General features: G+C 50.5%; 1 protein-coding gene across 4 annotated transcripts in view; it reads left to right on the top strand.

Annotated features, from left to right (window-relative positions):
- Nucleotides 1–10,581: 10,581 nt before the first annotated feature.
- PC (pyruvate carboxylase) overlaps nt 10,582–18,831 on the top strand; it is a 94,267-nt gene continuing 86,017 nt past the window's right edge. For 2 of the 4 annotated variants that reach the window (XM_045775784.2, XM_087855061.1), the window contains exons 1-2: nt 10,582–10,707; nt 15,458–15,495. The gene's annotated coding sequence lies outside the window, so the exon portion shown is untranslated. Of the gene's footprint in view, nt 10,708–11,136; nt 11,238–15,457; nt 15,496–18,831 lie in introns of those variants that run through there. The other 2 variants (XM_045775781.2, XM_045775786.2) reach the window with 2 other exon arrangements.

Genomic DNA, 18,831 nt, shown 5'->3' with positions numbered 1-18,831 from the left:
GGCTACATGGTTAATTTTACGTTTCTGAATATTTTACTGCAACTGGACATTATTCATTAGCTGAGACGAAACCCTTCCCCTTCTCACTCGGTCTTGTCAGCCGCAAAATGGGTCACTGTGAAAATGCAATGAAATCATCAACGGGAAAGAGCAAGACCAGCAGCAGCAGCTCTTTCACCGCGTGCTGGTCTTGAGGTGGGCATTGGCAACCCCACTTTATAGATCGGGGAACAGAGGCTCAGAGATGAAGGGACTGGCGAGAGACACGTCCAGAGCGAGTGAGCTGGTTTTAGAACCCGTGCTGCAACCACTCTGCTCCCCCCTCTGGTGTCGGTGGCTGAGGTAGGACCCAGAGCTGGGTGTCCTCCTCTGTGTTTGGGCTGCTCCCCAGGCCCCCCTGTCTGGGGTCAGGCAAGCGCTGGCTGCAACTCTCGGCTCATCCCTGACCTCTCCAAAGGCCTGGGCTGGCTCTCTTCTCTCTCTCTCTCTCTCTCTCTCTCTCTCTCTCTCTCTCGGGGTTGCTAGGCCTTCCCTGGGTGAAGGGTCTTGTAATATCCTCCAGGCTCATCTCCCAGCCAGAGGAGCTAAGGCAGGGCCAGTGTGAAGAGGAGAATGGGGAAGAAGGGCTCTGATCCTCTGCCCTGGCCTGTCTCAAAGTTGGACCGTGACCAGTGTGCAGGCCTCTTTACTCCAACCCTGACCACACCCCTAACATTCAACCCACAGGCCAACCCTGGTCCTGGTTGAAAGGCGACAAAGCCATTATATAACCTCACCCCCCCCCCCCCCCCAGCGGGCTCAAACCCTGCTCTCACTGAAGCCTGGTCTGGGGAGTTTGCTGACTCCGACTTCTGGGACTTGCTGGGATCAATCACTGACTCTTGTGTCAAGCATATAGTGCCCAATACCCTCCCACCAAGTGTGTAATCTTACAGCTTCCAAATCCAGGGAGGGCAAGGAGAAGATACATGTTCTCTTCCTTCCCTCCCTAGTACCTCCCTGCCTGGCAGCTGGGAAGCTCTTGCCTTTTCCAGACGCTACTGCACTCCCTGTGCGCTGTGCTCCTGATAACCTCCTCTGGAAGCCGCCTGTCCCCTCTGCATGGGTGAGAGAGGCGGTCCCCTCCAGGTCCCCCCCCCATAAACACAGTTTAAACACAGCAGTTGTTGCAGGATTTTTTTTCTCCGTTGGTGGCCGCGGTTCTTGGTCACACCGCTTGGAAGAGTGAAGAGGTCGACCAGACAGTGGTGGGCCGCAAAGCAAGGGTTAGTACGAAGCTCTGCAGGAGGGAGGGGATCTGAAGGGGTTGGTTGCCACTGGAATTTCTGTCTCTGGGGGTTTTTACGGCTTGTTGGCGGGCTGTTTTAATCTGATTAACCCTCCCTGCGCCTGTCATCCAATCAGATTTTTGTCACCTATCTGTCATATGGGAAAGGGTGGAGGGCTCCTTCCAGGGCAGTGTAAAATCCTTTTAAGGATGGTTTCCCCTTAAGGCAGGGGCCCCTTGTCCCTGCCTGCCTGCCTTTTGATTACCCTTGGTCACAATCACACACATATGCCCCTCCCCCACACCGGTGGACCTTGAAGGCTTTTCATCTCTGTGTTCTCAGGACACGACGCAGTTAACATTTTGTCTTAAATATTGGAGACTATTCATTGCCTATTGCTGCCTAAAAAAATTACCCCAAAACTTAGTGGCTTAAAGCAGCATTCGTGTACCATCTCACAGCTTCCGTGGGGCAGGGATCCAGGCCTGGCCCAGCTGGGGCCTCTGGCTCAAGGTCCCTCACAGGCTCTAATCAGGGGCCTGCAGCCATCTCGAGGTTCAACTGGGGGGAATCTGCTCCCGAGGTCACCCTGACGGCTGTTGGCAGGACTCCGTTCCTTGCAGGTGGAGGGTCTGAGGGCCTGAGGGCCTCAGCGTCTTGTCAGTCGTTGGCTATGCCACATGGCCTCTCCCAAGGGCAGCTCACACCCCGGCGGCTGGCTTCAGCTGGAGCCAGCAAGTGAGAAGGCCAGGGGTGGTGGGCAGGCGGAAGCCGGAGCCTTTGGAAACTCGATCTCAGAAGTGACCTCCCATCCCTTTTGCCGTTTTCTGTTCCTTCTAGGGGAGTCACCAGGTCCAGTCCGCAGTCCAGGGAGGGATCCCCATAGGGCTTGAACACGAGGAGGCGGGATCCGATATTGGCGGTCATCATGGAGGTGCTCACCCACAGAGTGGGAATTTATTATTTTTTAAAAATTTATTATTTATCATTAAAAAAAGATTTATTTATTTATTTGAGAGAGAGAGAGAGAGAGAGTGTGTGTGTGTGTGTGTGTGTGTGTGTGTGTGTGCGTGCGCGCGCGCGCGTTTGTGCCCAAGCAAACACAAGCAGGGGGAGGGGCAGAGGGAGAGAAATCCCCAAGCAGACTGGCCCCTGTGGTCAGCCGGGACTCCATCCCAAGACCCTGAGATCACGATCCAAGCTGAAATCAAGAGTCAGACACTTAAACAAATGAGCCACCCAGGTGCCCCGAGATCTGTATTTTATTTTTATTATTTTTTAAATTATTTATTTATTTGACAGAGAGACAGAGAGAGAGAGGGAACACAAGCAGGGAGGGTGGGAGAGGGAGAAGCAGGCTTCCCACTGAGCAGGGAGCCTGATGTGATGAGAGGCGGATTCCAGGACTCTGGGATCTGACCTGAGCTGAAGGCAGACACTTAACAACGGAGCCACCCAGGCACCCCCAGATCTGTATTTTAAACCATCACACTGCCTGAGTTTAGGGCCCACTTACATGTGATGGCTCTGTGCTTTGAATGAATGGCCTAACCTCGTGTGCCTATATTTCTCAGCTACAAAATGGGGAAAATACCTTATTTCATCAAACCTAGGGTGGTATTGGTGGAAAGGTAGCATTAATTAATATGTCATTAAGAAAGAATACTCGGGGTTCCTCGGTGGCTCAGTCAAGCATCTGCCTTAGGCTCAGGTCTCAACACCCCTCCTCCCTGGGTTGTGCTCTCTCTCTCAAATAAATAAATAAAATCTTAGAAAAGAACAAAGAGTACTCACTGCCCATTTATTGGGAGATCCGTCCATTTCAGAGATGTTAAAATGGGGGAAATGGTGTGCCGTGAAATTAATGAAACACATGGTATCTCTTTCCTAAAGTGGGTTCTGGCACTTAGATACACCGGAAGGCTGCAAGTGGGGGCAGGCCACCAGACATTCCTTCTTATTAGCGAACCAATGAAATTAATCCACATCTACACAGTGTGGGCAAGACCTTTTTTTGATGATGCCCAGGAGTAAGGCCAAGGGGAACAGGGTAGAATCTCTGCCCCCAGAAAAGGAGGGATTCTCACATACATAAAGGAAGTCACCTGAAAACAGACACCAAGTGCTGAGAGTGCAGGAAAGAGAATGGGAGACCACATTTGGTTTGGTGGTAGGGAGAATCTGGGCGGGATGCCTGGGGGAGGTGGTGTTGGAGCTCAGCCTCAAGAGCAGGAAGGACTGGTGCAGGAGAGATGGGGATGAGATCCTACGGGTGACCAGAGCCTGGGAATACACAAGGTTACCCTGGGGTGGGAGAAGAATCTGGAAAAGCAGATGGAGCGAATCTCCAAAGAGGCCTGGAGATAGAGTATGGCCTCTGTTCCAGGAGCCTTACCTCTGTGCTTGCATTTAATCCTCATGCTACTCTGGAGCTTTCATTTTTCAGATGAAATAACAGAAGCCCAGAGAGGTGAAGCAACTTGCCCAAGGACACACAGTCAGTAGTGGGTCTTAAATTCATCCCTGCAGCATCAGGCCAACGAACAGACGTCTTAGCAAATGTGTGAGCACCCTTTGTGGGTCAGGCCCGAGTCTTCACGCACCCTCCAGGATGATCAGACAGAACTATGAACCAAAAGGTTGGTGCCCCTAGAATTTTCCTTAAAAATATGATGCCTGCCAGAAGTGTGGCGAGGGGCTGTGCAGATATACATATTTGATTTAAAAGTGTCTGTGCATGTTTCAACTGATAATTCCTCTCTTTGCCTGAGCAACTCTTATAATACAGTACATTTTGGGGGAACTGGTTCTTCTACTTCAGAATAATGGTACCAGATGTGTTCATGGTTGTGGTTTTCATTTCCCCACAGGAGACTAGAATGCCAGGCTATCAGGTTCAATGCCAGACTTTGGCCATGTTATCCCTTGGAGAAATTGAACAAAGGGAATGAAAAATTATAATAATGCTATTGATTATAAAAGCTCCCGTGTTCTGAGCACCCATTCTGTGCCAGGTGTTGCACTTAGGGTTTCCGATACATAGTCCCAAGGAATCAGGGGAGGATTGTTTCTAAGTTACATACAAAAGCAATTGGGATCAATTGGTGTAAGGTCCTGGAGCTCATGATAGAGATAATCTTGCAGTTTTTCAAATATGCAGGACATGATGACTATTGATGGAGAGCCTGTCCTTTTCCTTGTGAGCCTATTTCTTCATGTGTAAAATGAGTGGGTCTAGAGACGCCTGGGTGGCTCAGTCAGTCAAGTGTCTGCCTTCGGCTCAGGTCATGATCCCAGAGCTCTGGGATCGAGTCCCATATCAGGCCCCTTGCTCAGCAAAGAGTCTGCTTCTCCCTCTTCCTGCTGCTCCCCCTGCTTGTGCGTTCTCTCTCTCTGTTTGGCAAATAAATAAATAAAATCTTTAAAAAAATAGAATGAGTGTGTCTAGCTGGAGTGGCCCAAACTTCCCTTGCTAAAAAATATCAGTTGCTGGGCCCCATCCCAAGCCCCTTTGTGTGGACAGGTCCCTATAGGGGCCTGAGAAGTTGTCTATACAACCATGCCCCAGGTGATCTATATCTTGTGAGAAATCTTGGAAACAAAATTGCTCAAGGCCCTTCTGCCTTTGAGGATTGTGATTTTAGGACTCAGATTTCAAATCAAAGTCCTTCCTTTGAAATCTGAATCCTGCACATTCTTGTCTTCTCTTTTCTCCCAATTGGAGCAAAAAGACCACGGTCTGGGGATCAGGGGACTGGAGGTCCAGCCCTGGCTCTGCCCCTGACTAGCTAGCTATGTGATCCAGAGGGAAGTCATTTCCTTTCTCTGAGCCTCAGTGGGGGAACCAGAGGAGCTGTGGCTTGGAGGTGGGGGGGGGGGGGGACGAGGAAGAGGATCTTACCCTCCTCTGCCTCAGCCTGAAGCAGCAGCCTTGGTATGGGCCTCAAGTGCCGGGGCTGGGATTTGCTAGACCAAGGCCCACCTCGGCAGGTGGAAGGTCTGACTGTCTTGTAGAGATCCCACGATGGCATGAGCTCTGTAGGCCCAGCGGACTGAATAACCAGATTGGGAGGAGGCCAAAAAAGACAGGGTGGGTCACTGGGGGTAGGAGGTCTAGGGGTTAACTAAGCCTGGAGACCGCAGTGGGGGAGGCATTGGGATTTAGTTTCTCCCAACCCCAAAACTGTACTTGGGTGGCCACGGCAAGGGTACAGGGCAGCCTCATACAGCTGTTCAGTTTCCACACTGCACAAACACTCTTGGCCAGCTGGGACAGCAATCCAACCCATGCTTTGGCAGCTCAGTCACATGCTGGCATGACTCTGCTGTGGCCCTAAGAAGGGCCTCAGCACCAGGATGCCACCAGGGGAGCATCTTTTCCTCATTGTCACAAGGTACTGCATGGGTTAACCGCGTTTATGGATAGGTGGGGGCAGCCTGGACCCTTGAGGACCTGCCTGGAGGAGAACAGATCCTGAACCACCTCCACTCCCATCACACACCCCGGGGGTTCTGGGCTGCTTAGAAGACTAGAAGACACAACTCCAGACTGTGGAAAAGGACGGTTGTGTCCATCCTTCTTGCCTCTTCTTTCCATCGTGAAGGATTTAACCCCGAGGTCTCACCAGCAGCCAAACTATCTGAGGTTCCAGCTGCCCAAAATTGGGTTAATTTTTTTTTAAGGGACTTTTTTTGTCTCCCAGGACAGGGGATCTGGGGCACCTAGGTTGTCCTTGGGGGGTCCTAGAGAGACGCGGGTTCATGGTGGGTGTTAGAGTTTGAGGGATCACCTGGGTGCTTCTGCTTGTTTTCCTCAGTCCTAACTGCTCTCGGCCTTCCCCACAGCTTCCCTCAGACAGGACTTCCTGAACTTGCTGGAGGGCTATCCGGACTGACCCCTTCCATGCCTCCATCCCATCATGCCTCCCGCCTTTGTTTAGGCCAGGCATGGGATTCCTCTTACCAATAAATTTACCTGATAAGCTCTCAACTTACCTCTGCCTATCTATCTATCTATCATCTATCTATCTATCAATCATCTATCTGTCAACTTAGCATAGGTGTTGCCCCCTCCGGGAAGCCCTCCACACCCCCTTCATGGGGTAAGGGACCCCCTCTTTGGACTCCCATAGCACTCTGGCCGTTATCTCTAGCACAGCACCACACTGTTTTGAAATCATAGGCTTTGAGGTGTATCTCCCCCGCTGGTCTAGGAGCCCCTTGGGGGTGGGGCAAGTAGCTCCTTTTTCTATTGGATGTTGCCAAAATGGCTGCAGAGGGACTGTATCTCATTGTCTCCTGCCATCCCTTCCTCCTTCCTGGTCTGGGGCACTGTGGGTGCCTCCCTCCTCAGAATTTGCTCCTCCCACCAGCCCGTGCCTTCCCCCTTTATTTTTATTATTTTTTTAAAGATTTTATTTATTTATTTGACAGAGAGACAGCCAGCGAGAGAGGGAACACAAGCAGGGGGAGTGGGAGAGGAAGAAGCAGGCTCACAGCGAAGGAGCCTGATGCGGGGCTCGATCCTGTAACGCCAGGATCACGCCCTGAGCCAAAGGCAGATGCTTAACGACTGAGCCACCCAGGCACCCCCCTTCCCCCTCTTTAATTCTCCCCTTCCCCTTAAATGTGATGCTCTCCGAACTTCCCTCTCTATTGGTGGACTCCAGTCGGTCTCAGGGGCATTCCTATTCCCTCTCATGGTTTTAACCACTAAGTGTGGGCTGATGACTCCCATTCCTTCGTTTGCTATTTATTAAGCATCGACTGTGTGCCAGACTCAACTCTTGTAGTGGTAACATTCAAATGTGAGAAGAGGATGGGACTACACAAGACAAACACAAACTAAGAACTTTCCAGAAAATGATTGATACTAAGAAGCAATTAGGCAGACATAGTCCTAGCTTAACAGGAGCCCATGAGCTGCTGTGCAGCTGCCCCTGGACCACTCCCTCCCAACAGAGCTAGACTCCCCACTAGCCCTCTGGGGCCGGATCTCAGCCTATCTTTCCCGTATCACCTTCCCCTACAGCCTCCTAGGAACTCGGTGAAGTTTCCCAAGCTTCTGGTGGCCTCAAGAATCAATTGGGGCTCGAGAGGCACCTGGGTGGCTCAGTAGATTAAGTGTCTGATTTTGGCTCAGGTCCTGATCTCAGAGTCCTGAGATCAAGCCCCATGCTGGGCTCTACACTTAGCTGGGTGTCTGCTTGTCCCTCTCCTTCAGGTCCTCCCCCACTTGTGCTTGCGTGCTCTCTCTCTCTCTCTTAAATGGATAAATAAAATCTTAAAAAAATAGAATCAGTTGGGGCTTTTGATAGATAAATAGATAAAAAAGATTCTTGGGCCCAATCACCAGATTTACTGAATCCTTACTGAATTAGGGACCAGGGGGCCAGGATCCTTTTTGTTTTTATTTGTTTTTTTAAAGATTTTATTTGTTTGTTTGTTTGAGAGAGTGCGAGCATGTGCGGGGGAAGGGTAGGGAGGTGTGCAGAGGGAGAGGGACTAGCACCACCCCGAGATGGTGACCTGAGCCGAAATCAAGAATCGGACACTTAACCAACTGAGCCGCCCCATCTGTTTTTGTTTTTGTTTTTTTTTTTAAGAGCCCCAGGGGTGTCTTATTATCAGGAAGCCAAGAGAGTAAGTTCTGTTGGTCTCTTAGTGGGTCTCAACACTGACCCACATTAGAACCATTTGGAAAGCTTCTTAAACTAGTAATGCAATGCAGGGATCTCATTCCCCAGAAATGGACCCAAGTAGTATGCTGCTGGTGATTCTAAGACCTCTGAGTTGGTGATCAATATGCGTAAGAACCATGGAGTGGTGCTCAGGAATGTGTGCTTCCCACTAGCAAGCACCCTGTCCCGAGGAGATTCCATCACCAGTGGTACGGAAGCCCACACAGAGAGATGCTTTCTCGAAGTCGCATTAGGCTCTCCACACAGGTTTCTGTCTGGGCAGTTTTCTCTATCTGGGTGGGAATACCCCTTCTAACTTTGTCCTCCTGGGGAACTCAGCCTGGGGGAAGGACAGAGCCCAATGGAGAGGTGTCTTGTTTCCTAATCTAACTTGAACTAGATAATTTATATGACTGAGCTAACTATTCAAAATCCATACTTTTTTTGTTCGCAGCAGTCCATTTTCTAGTTCTCAATTAGTTTCTTTGTTCAGACCATTACCTGGTGGTGGTGACACAGGAATCACCTGAACCTGGCTGGAGCCACCCACTCTTTGCTCCAGACCCACAGGGTCACAGAGACTAGCCTACTGAGCTGACCTGTCACAGAGCTTGTAGCACGGCCAGCCCTAGAGCAGGGCCTTGTCTTTCCTGAGGACGGCAGGGCCCGCATATTACATGGATATAAGATACAGGCAGGAAACGTTGAAATCACAAGGTAGGCATGCTAGAGGAGTAAAAGGGACAACAGTGTAATAGGGACTCAGTGTCCATCAAGTCCAACTGCTTGCTTACTATCTATCTATCTATCTATCTATCAATCTATCTATCTGACAGAGAGAGAAAGACGGAGAGCACAAGCAGGGGAAGCTATAGGCAAAGGGAGAGGGAGAAGCAGGCTCCCCGCTGAGCATGGAGTCCGATGTGGGGCTTGGAGCCTAAGGCAGACACTTAACCGACTGAGCCACCTAGATGCCCCAAGTTCAACCGTTTTTTTTTTTTTAAATGAACATATAATGTATTATTTGTTTCAGGGGTACAGGTCTGTGATTCATCAGTCTTACACAATTCACAGAGCTCACCATAGCACATACCCTCCCCAGGGTCCATCACCCAGCCACCCCATCCCTCCTACCTTACACCACTCCAGCAACCCTCCGTTTGTTTCCTGAGATTTAAGAGTCTCTTATGGTTTGTCTCCCTCTCTGGTTTCGTCTTGTTTCATTTTTTCCTCTCTTCCCCTATGATCCTCTGCCTTGTTTCTCAAATTCCACATACCAGTGAGATCATATGACAATTGTCTTTCTCTGATTGACTTACTTCACTTAGCATAACACCCTAGGTCAACCGCTTTTAAGAGGAAATTCAATCCGGAGCAGGGGGCCCTGGCCAGGGTCACACAGCTTTAATTCTTTCTGGCATAAGCAAAGTTCTGACGTAGAAGAGTCTTAGGACATCTAATAGAATGTGAGCTCTATGAACTGATGCCGTGGGGTATGTCTTTTCACTACTGTGTCCTGGCATAGCACTAGGCCCATAGTAGGTGCACAGTTAAATGAATTGTTAATAGAATGAATATGTGGATCTGGAGAATTGGGATTTTAATCCTTGCTCTGCTATTAAAATTAAACTGTGTTGGAATGACCTATGTTGAAGTTCAGCCAGATAGGTGGAAGGAAGGACATGAAAGTTGGAGAGACAAAATAGAGACAGAGAATGTAACAGACACAATAGAGAATGGAATTGTAGTCTCTCTCCATGCTCAGTAAGCAATTCCTAGTTAACAAGATGTTCTCACAGTCCTTGATCCTCTCCACTGTCTGGAAGCAGTTTATTTTTCCTCCATGCCCTGATTACCATCTGATGTACCCTGTATTTTGTATATTGTCTGTCTTTTCTCTCACTGTAAAGCAGATTTTGCTTGGTTTTGGTGACTCCCATATCCCCTGGTTGGCACAGAGCCCAGCCTATGAAGCTTTCTGTTTAATCAAGCCTTCTAAGCCATCTAGGTACTGAGGGGCCTCACTTTGCCGATTAAGAAACTGAGGCTCAAGAGCGATGAGGCTGCTTGTCCAAGGTCACACACAGACGGACTCCTGCCCATCACCACCACCCCCACAGCTAAGGGACACAATCACGCACACCCACGTGGTACAACTGCCATCTCCTTCCTCCTGCCCTTCGCAAACGCTTTTCTTCCGCCCTCTACCCCGTCCGCCCTGGGCATCTGCGTCCAGCCCAGATCTCTGAGTCCCCGTGCGATCTGTTATGCTTGCGGCTTTGGAAGACACGTGCTACTCGGGTGAATGAATCGCACGTCCCCACCCCCGCCGACAGCCAATCACAGCGCGTCGGAGCCCGGTTACTTCCGCCTATTGCGGGTGGAGGCCCTGGCGGTGCGGCCCACGTGGGGCTCTAAAGACAAGGGAGTAGGCGGTGGCGCGCCAGGGGCGGGCTCTCCCAGACTCCTTACCAATCCAGGGACCCGCCAGCGACGCGAGGGGCGGGGCTGACGTGGGGCGCCAAGGCTTAAACGTGACGGGTAGGCGGGGGGTAGGGAGGAGTCCTGAGCCGGAGCGGTGAGTGACGGGAGTCACTGCCCAATAACAGAAGGGGATGGGCTGCCTGAGCCAATAAGAAGTCTGTAAGGCGGGGCCTGGACTGCAGCAAGTTCGGTTGCGCGGAGACCGCAGCTGTTCCCTGTCAGTGGAGGCAGCGGCGGTAGAGACGGTGGCGACGACTTGCGGCTGAGGCGAGGAGGTGAGTGTCGGCGGCGCTGCGCACCTTCCTCTACTCGCGGCGGGTCGGAGCAGGTGGGCGTGCGCCAGCGCCGCCGCGGGGGACGCTTATGTAAGGGTCGTGCGCGCCAAGGCGGTGCGGGCTCCACGAGTGACGGCTGGAGGAGACGGCGGCAGGCGGTGCGAGACGCGACGTGCGCCGCCCCTCCCCTCCCCCTCCCCCTCCCGCGGGGCTGGCCGGCCGGCCAGCGCGGGCCCGCCCCCGCCCTCCTCCCCCGCGCGCGCACGCGCCCTGGGGAACCACTCCCGGGCCCCCTCGCCCGGACCCCGGCCCGCCTCCCCGCTGGGCTTCGTCCGCCCCGAGTCCCTGGCGGCGGCCTTATTCCTGCCCTCGGGCCCATTTTGCAGATGGAGAAACTGACGCACCGAACCCCCAAATGCCTCGGGCGAGGTCCGTGAGGGCTCGAACCCAAGTCTGTCAGAAGAGGGAGCCCAGGCTTTCCCCAGCGTACTGGAAGTTGTTCAGCCCTGAAGAAAGCCGCGGCGTGCAAGGCGAGGGTTTTCCGTGTTCCAAGTGCCTGCACTCCGCCTGCTGTGGGGATTCTCGTAGTAACCTGTCGAGCATTCTTGGTTTCACTTGGTTTCGGAGGCGAAGCAGTGGTTCGCCGGCGGCTGCTCAGTGAGGAGGAGGTGGGGCTGGACTCAGCCCGTTATTCTCGGGCTTGAAGCGGTTTACAAAGTGCGCTGGCCCGGGGCGATGAGGAGCAGCGGGCGGTCCTGGAAGTGCCCTTCTGGGCACGGAATCGGGCGCCCTGGCTTTGAGGACCTGCCATGGCAGGTTCTTTCCAGCGGGACTTGTTTTCTGTACTTTTGAGTGAGTTGTTTCACATCTGGTGAGCTCTTTCCTCATCGCACAAATGCTGGGGTTAGGCCAAGGTTCCTGGCAGCTTTGAAACTCTTAAAACATTGAAACGTTCGTTCTGTGAAAGAGAATAGGCCGGGCTCGTTGTTCCCATTCTGCAGGTGAGAAAGCTGAGGCTCCAAGAGGTGCCGGTGTTTGCCAGATCACAATTTTAACTTCCAGTTTCTTGACCAAGAAGTCTTTGCCTTCCCTCCTGCCAACAGCCCTGTTTCCCCATGCCACCCTTCCCCTGACTGTGAGGCAGACACTTCTGGTGGGGGTGGATGTGCTCGGCGTTTGTAGTTAACTTTCAGTGACAGCTTTTCTGTTTGCCCGTTCCTGATCCTAGTTCTGGAACTCTGCATCACATTTTTTCAAACACCTACCATGTTGGGAGCCCTAGACTGGGCGTTGAGAGAAGACTTGGGAGGTGAGGTTAATCCCTGCCCTAGGACTGCTGGCAAACTTGGGAGAGAAAAAGAAACAGAATCTAACCAGTGAGCCAGCTTGCCACAGATGTTTGTAGAGAGCGCAATGTGGGCGGGGTATGGCATCTAGGAGGCCTCTAAGAAGTTCAGTAAAGGCCCACAAATCCGGGCAAACCATACAGCAAGGCCCACAAATCCGGGCAAACCACACGGCAAGGCCAGGGAAAGGAGAAAGGGTGGGACTGGGGCAGGCTTTTTGGAGAAGGTGAGTGGTGAGTCTCCTTCAGTTCCACTGGGGCCTGCAGTGAAGAAGCAGTGATTGGGTTTGAGCAGTCTAGGTTTTATTATGGAGGAGAGGCGAGTTTTAAGCAACTAAAACCTGCAAGAGAAAGGCTGAGGAAGGTGGGAGGAGAAGGTGGGGGAAGTAGCACTTCCCAGTTGAGTAGAAGTTTGGTTGGGCACTCTGAAGAGGCCTCTCCAGGAGATGTAACAAGGCGAGGGCACTTGCTGAGGTGCAGAAAAGTCAGAAGTGAGATTGGATTCCACAGGTGCCACTGGGCTTGGTGGGGCTCTGAGGGCCCAACAGCAGGCCTGAGCTACAGGTTGTGTCTGTGTTCTAGTGAGCAACTTGTGAGCAAGCATCCTGTGTTTCTTACTGGCTGCCCTGCCCTGCTGGAAGGGGCTTTGTTCACGATAGTTCCTCAATATCTGTTTGTTGAATTCGGTTGCCAGCCAGAGTTTCCACAATTTGTCCCAAAGTCTGCTCTGTGCCTTATTTCCTGTTATCTCTCCCAAAGCCTGCCCCAGCCCGATGGACCCTCTCTGTGCCAGTTCCCCCTTGAAGATCACCTTTCAGGGTGGTTGGCCCTGGTGGCTATAGCCTCTCGGATCCCTGCTGCCTTTGATATACCAATACAGGCCACCTGCCCTATTTTTGCCCTGCTCCTTGCTTTCTCCTTGTTTCACTTCTGGCACCCAGTACCCCAGGTGCCATGCCAGGTGCCAGTCCTCCCAACACTGCTCACAGAGGCCCTGGGGCCATGGCAGGGTAGAGCTCAGACCCAGGTCATTCCAGGTTGCAGTTCTCTGTGTCCCTCTGCCCTGTGACCTGTCAGTGCTGTTGACAAATGTTTCAGGTGAATTACTGGAAATGTCTCAAATTGGAAACCAGTGAGGAAGGAAGGGCGGAAGTTGGGGAACCAGGAAAGGAGTCCCGTTTAGGAGCCGCGTGGATGACTGTCATAGGGCAATGAATCTGGGAGGAAGGCCTGGGCAGGCCCCAGACCATGCAGATCCGTCACTAGCACTCTTCCACATGAGCTGGACGCCTCACTTGAGTAGACATTTTCCTTGAGGATTAGGGTGGGCCTTCTCATTGGCTGCCTCCCAACAGCATCTGACCCTCTTCTGAATGGGCCCTGACTCCTCATATCCAGAGACTGTGCCTGTTCAGGGGCTAGTTTCTTACCAGAGACCTCCTTTGTAGAAGTGGGCCATTTTGCCTGCTTACTCTGAAACCTCATCCGGGCCTGATTGACCATCCCTTGGTCTCTGTCCTTGCTGCTTCCAGTCTCAGTTGTGGACACGTTGCCGAACTGCCAAAGGAGTAGGGCGCCGTAGTGGAGAGTGGGAAATGGTGGAAAGAAGAACAATTTCCTCTTTCCTACTGAACGAAAAGATGTGAGGCCATCTATTGGGCTATTTCTTCCATTTGACACCACAGGTACTTGTTTCTGCCCTCAGCCCTCGTCTGAGACTGCTTGGCATCATCCCAGACTTGCTTTTTAGTGTCGTCCCCCCCCCCCCGCCCCGCCCACCCCGGTGTTGTTCCTTGGTGACCTTGTTTTTTGCAGGACCTTTCCTCTTACCTTGTCCTATTAAAGTGAAATTATTCTTCAAGACTCAGGCTTTCTGCAGTATGAAGTCTTGCCAGTCTTTTTGGTTGGATGTGGGCTCTCTCATTTAATAATAATAATGATAACTAATGATTTATTGTTATTAACAATAAAAGCCAACCTGTATTGCACTCTTACTGTAACTGTAGGGTGGCAGGGGGCCTTGCTAACCCCACCACATGTATTAACTTACTTGTCATGACAGCAGCCCTACGACAGAGATACTCTTAGGCCCTCATTTACAGGTCCACCCTAGGCTACCAGGCTCGGAGACCCTGCTTGGTTCCCTCTCATGTATTATTCCATTTTCATCCTCTGTTAGCTAACCCTCAACTACTTGCTCTTGGGCTTTTTGGGGACAGAGCCTGTGCCTTCTGGCATGGCTGCCTCATGCAAGGTATGTGCTTGATAAATATTTTATTGAATTGAATGCCCCAAAGATTTATTTCTAGCCTTGACATAATCTGTCAAGGCAACTGATCTTCTTAGAACATGGATTCATCCATTCAATGGCTTGCTGGCCTGTGTCTCCATTTTGCTCTTTACTGACCAATGCCTAGAGCTGACTGACAGGTGTGACCTTTCAAAAACAAGAGGTCATGGTGTGCCTGGGTGGCTCAGTCAGTTAAGCGTCTGACTTTAGACCAGTCATGATCTCGGGGTCCTGGGATTGGCCCCTTGTCAGGCTCCACGCTCAGTGGGGAGTCTGCTTCTCCTTTTCCCTCTGTCCCCCCACTCCTGCTTACTGTCTCTCAATTAATTAATCTTTAAAAACAAACTCAAGTGGTCTGTAAAACTCTAAAAAATGATGGGCTTCCATGGGTCTAAACAAGGGCTGTCCTCTCCTATGTGTATGTGTTACCTCTGCAGGAAAAGATCTGAGGAAATAGGGAAATAGGAGACATATCAACTGTCAGGTCACATAAGACAGTTCTTAATTAGTGTCAAGTTGCTTAGTGAGATAGGAACCAGGCTCAGAGAGTCCAAAGGGGAGGTAGCTCCTAAAGGATTAGAGACCGCTGTGGCGAGAAGGTGGGCCTGGGGCTGGATGGAGGTGGGCAGGAAGAGAAAACATTTCAGATAAAACAATAACAGTTTCTAGAACTTCTTGTTCTTGTGTAGTGGGTGCCAGAAAACGGTTTTACTTTAATGCTCCTTACTAAGCACGGTGGCTAATGTCTGACAGCGTCCTTTGTACCAGGCTTGGTGCCAGTGCTTTGTGTGTGTTACCTCACTGGGAACTCTATGAGCTGGATGCTGTTGTTATTCCCATTTCACAGATGAGGAAACAGGCTTTGAGTGGTTATGGGAATGGGCGGCTGAGCTGCAAGGGTGGGGCCCAGACAGTTGGACAAGAGCCAGGGTGGTCTCAGCCCTGTGCTGTCCGGGTCCCCCTCCACCCCACCCCCCCGCCGCCATCCCAAGTCCCTAAGATGGAAGCAGAGTAACAGTTCTCTGGGTTCTAAACCTGTGTTCTTGCCACTCCTAGGTTCTCTGGGGGAATGCCTGGAGAAATGAGGATAACACTTCTTTTTTCCTTTACTTTAGATAGCTGCTGCCTTCTGAGAGCTGACAGAATACTGAGGGTAAGTCTGTGCCTGATTCCAGGTTGGTGGGATGCATGTGGTTCCTCTTTGTGAGCAGGTGTGGGTGTTAGCAGTCCTGGCATGTCAGTCATCAAGTTCAGTAAATAAAAAAGGCCAAGCTCTGAGTTTTGGTAAATACAAGCAGTCCTTGTCTGTTCCTGATTTCTCTTGGTTTACACAGAAAAGTGACATCTGGCTCTCTGCTGGCCCCAGTTGGTAGCCAGCAGCCTCGGCAGGAGGCCTGACTTCTGGAAGGGTGTGGCTTGGGAAGCTGGTCAAGGGGAGGGACCCGAGGCTTCTCCGGACCACAAGAAGCCTGTCCAGGGCTGGGCAGCCTCTGGGAAGACCCCTTGAGTTAATGGGTAGAACAGGCAGCTGGGTAGTGGGGGACCCAGGGAAGTGTGAAGCTGGACGTGGGAGGTGGCTCTGTCAGCTGGCTGTAAAAACACTTGACCTGTGTTTCCAGACAGGGACACCCAGTCTTGGGGAGTCCCAGTGATAAGGGGGTAAAGGACCTTCTTTGCCCACATAGTGCTCAGGCAGCGCTGTCCCATGTAACCAGCTGCTTTTCTCACACTGGTTTCTCCCTATGCACCGATCCGCGTGCATCTCGGCAGCCTAATGCCAAGGCCCTCTGGGCTGGAGGCTACCTGATGACCCAGTCCTATCTCCCGCTGCTAGTCCAACACAAACGTCCTAGCCCAGCATGATCCTAGCTCTCTGTCGAGTGTTCCCCCTGTATTTCAGACACTGATGACGTTGGTCTTCCCACATCCAGAGGCAGGCCAGTTGTTACCCTCGTTTCATAGCCAGGTGCCCTGGGGGCTTTGTGGCTCAGGGACAGCTTTCCCCAGAGCTCATGTTCTGTGCTCAGAGTCGAGATTCCTTTGTGTTGGGATTTTTCTTGGGTTTCTTCCCATTGTGTGGGGATTTTTCTCAGGTGAACCTTCATGACCCAGGAGTTGTTCTGCTCTCTGAGATGTTCCCACAGCCCTCTGTAGTCCTAGGTCTTGGACCAGCAATGGCCATTTTCTACTTTAGGATTGTGTTTGCTTTGAAAAGCAGGTGGAGTGGGGTGCCTGGCTGGCTCAGTTGGTAGAGCATGTGACTCTTGGTATCAGGGTTGTGATTCAAGCCCCACATTGGGCGTGGAGGCTACTTAAAATAAGTTTTTTTTCATCACATAAAGGTAGGTGTGGAGTAAAGGGTACGGATTTTTGATGGACTCTACCCTCCACAAAGGTTCCACTGCCCTGTTCTCTCTGCTTGCTCTCATTTTGCTGTTCTTGGTTGATAGAGCTGAATGTTACTGCTCTTACCTGCATCCCTGTGAGGAGAGGTGGAGAGTTGGGTGAAGGCCCAAACCACCTATCTTACTGAGCTGAGAAATTGGGGCCCAGAGAAGGCTGATTAGCAGGATCCAAGATTCTGACCTTCCCCTCTGCTTTTTTAAAGAGTGCCCTCTTTTCTTGTATGTTTTCCCCCAGATCTGTCAGTAGCAAGGGAAAATTAGTTGGCAAGAAGGGCTGCCTTTTACCATGTCATCTAATTTGTTAGGGCTTGTCTGGCGCTTCTTCCCTAAGTCCCAGCTGAGTCCTCAGAGTTTTCCTTAGTTACTGGAACTAAGACTGCCATAGAAGGTCCCTGCCCTCCTCCTCTGTTGTCTCCTTGGTGATCCTGGAGGGAGGGGAATGCAGGGTGTTGTTGTTGTTGTTTCTTAAGTAGTATACCAGAGGTGTAACCGAGGTTATCCCAGCACCCCCTCTTCGCTGCCGTCCAGTAGCTCCTTATCCTTATTTGCCTGTACGCCAGAGAAGGGGGGGGTCGGATAGCCAAGACTGCTCTAAGTCCGTTTCCACCAGCTGTGTGCGGAATGGGGCCCGACTCCACATGTGGCAGCTCCCTTCCCCACAGACATCCATCCCTGGCTGAGGCCTTAGGGAAAATTCCGTGGTCTGTCTGTGCTGAGTCATGCTTAGTCTCCAGGATATGCGTAGCACCTTTTGCATGTCTGTCACTGGTCAGCCAGGGGTCTGGGAACAGCTGCAGTTACTCCAGAGTGATACCATGCTGCTAATTTGTCATATTTGCGCATCACTGTATGCTTCTCCGAGTGCTTTTACTAATGTGCTGTTTATCAGTATGAAATTTATTAATATGAAATCATTAATAATAAATGTATTGTTTATTCTGAATTTCTCTCTTGTGGATGAGGAAACTGAAGTTCAGAGAGACTAAGTGACCTGGTGAGTTTCAGGTAACTGGAATGTCCGGGTGAAGTTTTTGATGCAGCACCCCTCTCCTACCCCTGGGCTTTTGTGTAACGCAAAGATAATTTGGAAGTTACTTTGATTGAAAAAAAAAATTGATCTTCAGTTTCTTAAGATCCCAAACTCAAAATCAACTTCTTCCTTTAAGGGCTAGTCTTCTTGTTATTTATTTTATTTTTTATTTATTTATTTATTTATTTATTTATTTATTTATTTATTTTTTATTTTTTATTTTTTATTTTTTTTAGATTTTATTTATTTATTCGACAGAGATAGAGACAGCCAGCGAGAGAGGGAACACAAGCAGGGGAGTGGGAGAGGAAGAAGCAGGCTCATAGCGGAGGAGCCTGATGTGGGGCTCGATCCCATAACACCAGGATCACGCCCTGAGCCGAAGGCAGACGCTTAACCACTGTGCCACCCAGGCGCCCCTATTTTTTATTTATTTTTAATAGCTTATTTAACTAATCTCCATACTGAATATGCAGCTCGAACCCACAACTCCGAAATTAAGTGCCATGAGCTCTTCCAGCCAGCCGGGTTCCCCAAAGGTTAGTCTTTTATTTTTATTTTTATTTTTATTTATTTATGTATAGAGAGGGAGAGGGTGGGAAGGGGCAGAGGGAGAGGGAGAGAGAGAATTTTAAGCAGGCTCCCTGCCCATCCTGAGCCGACATGGGGCTCGATCTCACAACCCTGAGATCATGACCTGAGCAGAAATCAAGAGTCAGATGCTTAACCAACTGAGCCAGCCAGATGCCTCCAGTCTTTTAAATTGCGCTTTTAAGGAAAGCCTGTAGATCTCTCTGTTCTAGTTATGATTCTAGAAAATTTTAACAGTTTGAAGGGACCTTTTGATGAATACTTGATTCCATTTGCAAACTTAACTCATTTGAAAATTTTAAATTGAATTTGTAAATTACATTCAACTTTCTTTAATTATTTTAACACTTCTAATTGCCTAACAAACATCCCTAATGCTTAAATAATTCCTGTAAATCTAATAAATTAAGCTGAGTGTTAAATTTTCCTAAACATTCTTATGCTGTTTTATGTTTTACCATTT

The sequence above is a fragment of the Ursus americanus genome, chromosome 24, assembly GCF_024610735.1.
Source record: "Ursus americanus isolate L20-20 chromosome 24, mUrsAme1.1.p, whole genome shotgun sequence".
NCBI lineage: Eukaryota > Metazoa > Chordata > Mammalia > Carnivora > Ursidae > Ursus > Ursus americanus.
The sequence above is the reverse complement of the archived record's forward strand: the minus strand, read 5'-3'. Positions and strand labels throughout refer to the sequence as shown.